The sequence below is a fragment of the Durio zibethinus genome, chromosome 8 (genome assembly GCF_047325235.1).
Source record: "Durio zibethinus cultivar Kanyao isolate XHJ-2024 chromosome 8, ASM4732523v1, whole genome shotgun sequence".
Classification (NCBI taxonomy): Eukaryota; Viridiplantae; Streptophyta; class Magnoliopsida; order Malvales; family Malvaceae; genus Durio; species Durio zibethinus.
The window spans coordinates 17,621,839-17,630,065 of record NC_143169.1 but is presented as its reverse complement, the minus strand read 5'-3'; positions in this window follow the sequence as shown (position 1 = coordinate 17,630,065).

Sequence of the window (8,227 nt, the reverse complement as noted above, 5' to 3'; positions counted from 1 at the left end):
CTGCTGAACCTCGCAAACCACCTTTCCCCGAATGCTATGACCCCAATGCTCGATGTGAATACCATTTTGGCATCATTGGCCATTCTTTGGAAAATTGCACAGCTTTGAAACATAGGGTGCAAGGACTGATGAAAGCTGGATATCTGAGTTTTGATACCAAGATGAAGCCAGTTATTCACAACAACCCTTCTTTGATCCATGTCAAAATGGTAGGCAGTGCTACAGGTAACAGTAGGGTTGGTCAGGATGATGAATAAAAAGCTTTTTAAGCAAAGAGTTATCCTCCCTAGTAATCATAGTCAACTATTTTTTAGGAGAAACAAAGGGAAGTGGGAGTAGGTTTGGCACTTTTTGGCCCCAGCCCTAGAATAGTTCATGATGTGTAAACTTGATGCTTTTGGAAATGAATGGAAACTTCTTTTAACCTAGATTTTCTATGAATTGATGCATCTATTTATTTTATTGGCACGCCTAAAAGAGTATAAGAAAGAATGATGGTTGCAAGTATATTTTCACCAAACTTTTGAGACAGAAAAGATATATCTAGATGACCCATTTTGAATATAGGATGGAATTCAAGTTTCCCCTCACCAAAACAACAAAATTTAACTTGCATATCATGCATCATTTGCTTGAATTCATTGCTTTTCATGCCAGCTAAGGACAAGGAATGATAATTGTAAATATACTTTCGTCAAACCTTCGAAGTAATTTTTTTTTTATATACAATAGAATTCATGCCATGCATTTTTGACTTCTGATGATTAATAAAAGATTCAAGGATAGCTATCTTAGGAAACGAGGTCAGTTGAGTCTGCACACTTATAGCACTTGAGCCAGTACCATAATCATGGAAAATAAAGGTGCCAGTCGAATGGATAGAGTAGAAAAAACCCAAGGAGAGATCGGTGAAATAGTTACAGGAATGCAACAAAACATGAACAGACAACTAATAGAATTAAAACAGATGATAGTGGAATTGACAAAAGGAAAAGAAGTTGTTGAAACGTACAGGACAAAGGAGGAAACAGCTGTCGAGACACCATTGTATCTATCTGGGTTCACATATGTTCAAGATCCCCATGTGTCACAAACACCTCAAACAACTGATCAACCTTATATTGGCCATTTTACCAAGTTACCATCAGTTCAGACAAATATCAATCCTGGGCATACTCCTCACGACTTCACTACTATGCCTAATGTGGATGATCATAAAAAATTAAAGAAATTGAAGAGGGTGCCAGATCCATCAGAAGATATAGTGATGAAAGATAACTATGATCTGTTGGAAGGGAGATTGAAAGCAATTGAAAGTCATGATGTCTATGAGAATGTTGACGCCAACGAGCTTAGTCTAGTGCCTGATCTCATTATTCCATCAAAATTCAAAACCTCGAATTTTGAAAAGTATAATGGAACTAGATGTCCTAAAATACATTTGGCTCAATACTGTCACAAAATGGTTGGGTATGCTGGTGATGAAAAGCTACTTATTCATATCTTTCAAGAAAGTTTGACTGGGACAGCAGCTAATTGGAATCATAGTTTGAAAAGCAGTCAAATTCATACTTGGAGAGATTTATCACGGGCATTCTTGAAGCAATACCAATATATGTTGGAGTTAGCTTCGGATCGATTAACCCTCCAAAATATGAGAAAGAACCCAATGAGAGCTACAAAGAATATGCTATTAGATGGAAGAATATGGCATCACAGGTACAACCACCTCTTACTAATGGGGAGTTGAATTCCCTGTTTGTGGATACCCTTCCTTCTCCCTATTATGATAAGTTGATCAGTAATACTTCATAAGAGTTTGCAAATTTATTGTTTGCTATGGGTAGAATTGAGGATGGGATAAGAAGGGGAAGAATTATAAATACTGGTGATGAAAAAAGAGGAGATATTTTTACAAAACAAGCCCAAGAAATAATTGTTAAAGGGCAAAATGAGAGAAATCTCACCATGATGTAAGAAGATCCAACGGATGATTATTCACAATGGCTACTATATTGCCCCCAACCAATATTTACGATCGATGATTTTCCTCGACCACTTCATCTGTATGCTCAAATTCCTTCACCACGAACAGAACCAAGGATCAACTTAAGCCATTCACAGAGTCGTAAGAGAAAGAGAGCCAAAGTGTATCATTCACTTTCAATACCTTACACTGAGCTCTTTACTTTACTGATAGAGAATCATATGATCTCTATTGTTCCTGCAAGACCCAGAAAGCCTTCGTACCCGAAGTGGTATGATCCCAATGCTAAATGTGAATTTCATGATAGAGTTAAGGGGCATTCCATAGAAGATTGTACTGCCTTCAAGGATAAAGTTCAAGCTTTGATCGATGCAAATGCTGTAAAGTTTAAAGAGCTAGTTGGTGGTTTTGATGATTGATAGTAGTAAAGTTGCAAGTTAGTGATGCTAAAGTTGAAACATCAAGGGGAAAATTTTTGTTTATGTAACTTTAAATATCACTTCAAGAGTATGATCTAGATAATAAATTTTTTTTGGTCAAGTCTTAAGGTTTGCATTGCATGAGCAAACATTATGCATCATAGTGTTTTATTTCGTGTAAGTTTTGATATATAGTTGGTCTTTTTTTTTTTAAAAAAAAAGGAAGATATTAGATGTGAATAAAGCTTCATGTGGTTAACTACCAAGGCTAGAGAAATTTTCTTGAGAAAAAAAAAGAAAAAAGGAGAAAAAAGAAAAAATGAAGTTTTGAGTCTAAGATGAATTGGCAATCACTATTAGAAAGTTTTCAAATACCTAAATGCCAATTTGCTCATTCAGTTGACCCCATTTCATCAGTCATGACCCCTTGATAGCCTTAAATTCAAATTTGTGAACTTTATTTTCACCTGATATTGTTGGCAATATTCTTTTCTAAGGTAATGAACAAATGAAACAGCCATTAACAAATGTGTGGTTCCTAGAAAATCAACTCTATATGACTTTTTTTTTTAGAATTCAAATGCGATAATTGAATATGATAAGATTATGCTGCAGTTCCAAAATTTTCAAATCCAAAATACACTTAAGCATACTACCATTTCAATTTTTTTGTCCCAAAATTAACCCGATCCTTTGTCTTGAGGTATATTTGTCAGAAAAGAAATATCTCATTACCTCTAAGGCAACTTGAGTTATGATTAACCCTTTTGTTCTCTTTTTGTGGAGTAACTTAGATCATTTGATACCTTAAACATGTTTACCCCACATAATCTTTTTCTTATCCATTTCATATGACCCTTGTTTTGTAATTACTTTCATTGTGGGTGGTTTGCTAAAATGGGACATCTTTCATGAAACGTGTTACTGGCAAAATGAATCTAGGTGTGAACTATGAGGGCATAAAAAAAAAATAAAAACAAAAAAAAGAGAAAGAAAAAGGAAAAAAAAAGAAGAAAAAATTGGTTATGACATCATGCACTAAAAAATTTTAGCAAATCCAAAAAAGGTTATGACAAAGTCAAGGTTTTGAAAAAAAAAAAAATTTTTTTTTGAGATTAAAAAGAAAAAAACCTTTCTCCAAGTTTATTTTCCTGAAGAGTAGTCTTCAATTTAAGTGTTTATGCTTGAAGTGACAAATGGCCATCTTTCATTATCTCTTCACAAAAATAAAAATTTATCTCTTGTTACCCCTTTGAGCTTGATTGAATTCTTTCAAAATAAACCCTGACTAAGGATCACTTTTCATATTTGTGAAAAAAAAAACAAAAAAAAAGAAATACATTTGAAGGATAAGAATGAGAATGTCTAATGGAATTTCATGTGATAGGGGCACAAACCCAGTATAAAAGTTCATAAAAGTTTTGAATCCACTCATTGAAAGGGTGTAAAAAAAAAAGAAAAGAAGAATAAAAAAAAAAGGGAAAGAAATGAATTGGTGGAAAGCACAAAATAGAATATACCTTAGAGTGTATCCTTTCAATGAAAAATGATCCTTAGTTTCAAATACCCTTAAATAATTGTTTTGGGCCTTTTTATCCTTTTTTTTGGCGACCATGAACCTTAACCTACATTACAACCTTTGAAAAGTCCATATTGGATCAAGCATGAAAGCTTAAACTTGAAGAGTTTCTCTTGAAAAATGAACATTAATTTTTTGAGTTTTCCTTTTTGAAAAAAACTCTTTTCCTCTTTTGGATTAGATTTGAATTCTCAAGTGCATGTTGTGTAAAAAAAAAAAAAGAGAAAAATAGAAATAAATGTGGCTCTAGGGTGAAAACCCTCAAAGGGCAGTCTAGAGCCAACCCTGAAAGGTCACTTCTGATGCTAAGTATGGTGGATGCTAAACAAAAGTAAAGCCAAACCTTTTGAAAGATCCAAAATATGAAAGCCATAGAAGTCTGAGATGGGTTGATTATTCCCAAAAAACCCTTTAAAATCTTAAGCCCTTACAGCTGATCTTAACATATATCAAAATGTCGCATTTGGAGACTAAGAAAAATGTTGAATATGTTTGATTTTCAAGGAATTCATGCTTTTAGAAAAGCTTGTGTTTCATTTGTGAGCTTGCATGCCTCTTTCACTCCCTTCAAGGATTGGAACCTTTTGAATCAACATCGCTATCTACAAAACTATTACATCCATTTGGAAAGAAAATCCTCACCTTTTTCATTTTTGCTAGGGATCACCAAATTCTAAAAAGGAATAAAATAAAATAAAATAAAATTTAAGCCCAGTTTATCTGGCCATTAATGAAGTTTTAAGCCCAGTTTATCTGGCCATCAATGAAAATTTAAGCCCAGTTTATCTGGCCTCAAATGAAGATTTAAGCCCAGTTTATCTGGCCATTAATGATATTTAAGCCTAGTTTATCTGGCCATTAATGAAGCTTTAAGCCCAGTTTATCTGGCTCTCAATGAAACTTTAAGCCCAGTTTATCTGGCCATTAATAAAGCTTTAAGCCCAGTTCATCTGGCCATTAATGAGGTTTTAAACCTAGTTTATCTGGCTTCAAATGAAGATGTAAGCCCAGTTTAGCTGGCCTTCAATAAATTTAAGCCAAGTTTATTTAGCCCCAAAAGAAGTTTTAGAGTTTCAAAGTTCTATCCATAATAAAATTTCTCGATACATAACCTTTTGAAAGATCTTGCATTTGCATTACTTGTATCATGAAAAAGACATTTAACCTAAAAAAAAAAGAGATATTCAAATTTGCATCGCTTATCTGTGCATCATGAAAGGGATATTTGCATTTGCATCACTTACATCTGTACTACAAGAAAGACATTTGCATTTGCATCACTTGCATTTGCACTTGCACAAGATATTTGCATTCGCACCATAAAAATTTTTTTTTCATATTTGCAAAACTATGGCATCCGCATCCTAAGAAAAGGTATTTATAGAAGCATTTACATGAAAAAAGCATTGTAATTGTCAAATATAGTTGCATCAAGCATTCGCATCCTTGCATTTGCATTGAAATTTATATTTTTATCAACATTTCCATTAGCATCATTTGATCAAGATGGACATTTGTATCATTGATTGCATTCATTAAATCTGATTGAAAAAAAAAAACATGACTTTCAAGATTATAAGGAGCATTTAAAGATTTTGAGATTTGTAAGACCTCCGGGCATAATCTCTAAAAGCCTCTACGCATGACTTTCAAGATTAAAAGATTTTCAAATTTTACAGTTTCATCGCTTCTGATTATAAGGAGCATTCAAAGATTTTGAGATTTGTAAGACCTCTAGGCATAATTTTGATTTGCAGTGTTGTCCCGATCGATTCTTTATTTTTGACTTGCGATGTTACCCGAGTCAGTTCTGTAAGACCTCTGGGCATAATTCTGTAAGACCTTCAAGCATGATTTCTAAGACCACCGGGCATAATTTTGATTCGCAATGTTATCCCGATCGATTCCTTATCTTTTGACTTACGATTTTATTCCAGTTGATTCTGTAAGACCTCCGGGTATGATTCTATAAGACCTCCAGGTATGATTCTTAAGACCTCCGAGCGTAATTTCGATTCGTGATGTTATCCCGATCGATTCCTTATCTTTTGACTTAGGATGTTATCCCAGTCGATTTTGTAAGACCTTCGGACATAATTTCGATTCGCGGTGTTATCTCGATCGATTCTTTATCTTTTGACTGTGATGTTATCCCAGTCTATTCTGTAAGACCTCTGGGCATAATTTCGATTCGCGTGTGTTATCTCGATCGATTTATTATTTTTTTTAAACTTATGGTGTCATCCTAATTGTTTTGTTTAAAAAAAAAAATTCACGATCCATTTTCGGACAAAATCGTTGTCTTTGTCTTTGCCCTATTCCTGATTCTCAGTAATTTGCAAAGAGGGGCAGCTGTTGACATCAATTTTGTCCTCAAAAATAAAAATAATAATATTATACGAAATACAAAAAAAATAAATACCAAAAAATAATACAAAAAAATAGCAGAAAAACAAATAAAAAAGAAAAATAATTGAGGATGGCAGTGGTGCCGCCACTGCCACCAGGCCCACCACCCATCACATACCCTGTTCATCGTACCCTACTACCAGAAAATACAAAAAAATAAAGAGGCGGGCTCGTGTTTACATCCCGTGATCGAGCCCCGTGCCCTTCCCTCCAAACACATATGGTTGGAGCTCTATAAATAGAGCTCATAGCGAAGCCAAAACGGACAGAAAAGAAGGAGGGGGAGATTCTGTCAAAAAAAACTACACAAAAAGAAGATAGATCAGTCTTGCTTCAACAAAACAAAAAAAAAAATTGAAAACAGAAACTTTGAGCCCCAATCTATGCTGATCGAGGCTATTTTGGACAAAAAGGAGGTCAGATCTTGAAAGAGCGTATTGAAGAGCGCTTCTGGAAGTATTTTGGCATTTTTCGGTCACCAGCGACCACCGCCGATGTTGACCCAGACGACGGCTGGACTGGTGGCCCGGTGACCGAACGATGGATGGCCAGACCTCTCCCCCAACTCTCTCTCTCCTTCTCTGCCTTTTTTTCCTGAAACAAAAACCAAATGAACCAAAAAAATTCTTCAACTATATATAGTAAAGAAAAAACTCAGAACGACGTCGTTTAGGGAAAGACCCAAAATGACACCGTTTTAACCAAAGAGGATCCGCGCGTGGACCCGGATCTGAGATCCGCGTAAACCGACCCGTCAACCTGTTTCATCCAACCTTGAACCAGTCCAGTGAACCGGTCCGAGCCGGTCCGAACCATTGGACCACTCGAACCACCTATCGAATCGCAAAACCGATCTAGACCAGCACTGACCGGATCGTTGACCGGTCCGGTTCAGGTAAAAAAATTTTTTTTTAATTTTCTAATTTTTTTATATTATTATTTTTGTTATTTTAAGTATATTTTTATATTTATGCATCATAAATTTCTAAATTTGTTAGAATAAATGTTTAATTTTTTTAATAATAATAAAATTGAAAACAAATAATAGTTAAAAATATATTAAAAATGTTCAAAAAAATATTTATTATTATTATTATTATTATTTTCCATGCCTAGATGTTGGAGGGAATAAAAAATATTTTTCTAAAAGATAATTCCGCCTAGATGTTCGGGAATTATTATGAATAAATTTTCATAAAAAAACACATAAGAAATTTTTAACTAGTTTTGAAAAATTATAAAAAATTGAACTTGCTCCGAAAGTCCGCCTAGATGATGGGGATTTTTAGAGATGTTCGCGTTTTACTTAAATCTTAAACACTAATTTTTAATCTTCAAAATCCTAAGTTTTTAAAACCCCTAAAAATCCAAAATCCCCTAAAATTCAAAACCTCTTAAAATCCAAAGTCCTAAAAATCCTAAAGTCAAGTGTGAAAATTCTATTTGAAGCAATTTGTTCCCGAATGCTGCCTAGATGATGGGGTATTTAGAAAATTTTACTTTGTTAAGTCTTTTCACATGATTTCTTAATTTGCATCAACAATAAGATTAATAAATAAAAAGTATAATAGTAAATTGGGAGCTTAAATATAAACAGTCGCACCTAAGCTCTGCCTAGATGTTGGAGAGTTCGGGTGGTCTTATTATACTTAAGAATCCAACTTTTAAATTACATTTCATTTTACATAACATTCATTGACATACACACATTAGCATGTTATTATTAGTATTTATTTGTACTATTCTGTCTTTAATTTTTATTTGTACTACTTTTTAAAAAAATTATGATATTATAAAATAAAATAAAAATAACATTCCGAAAGAAATAATTCT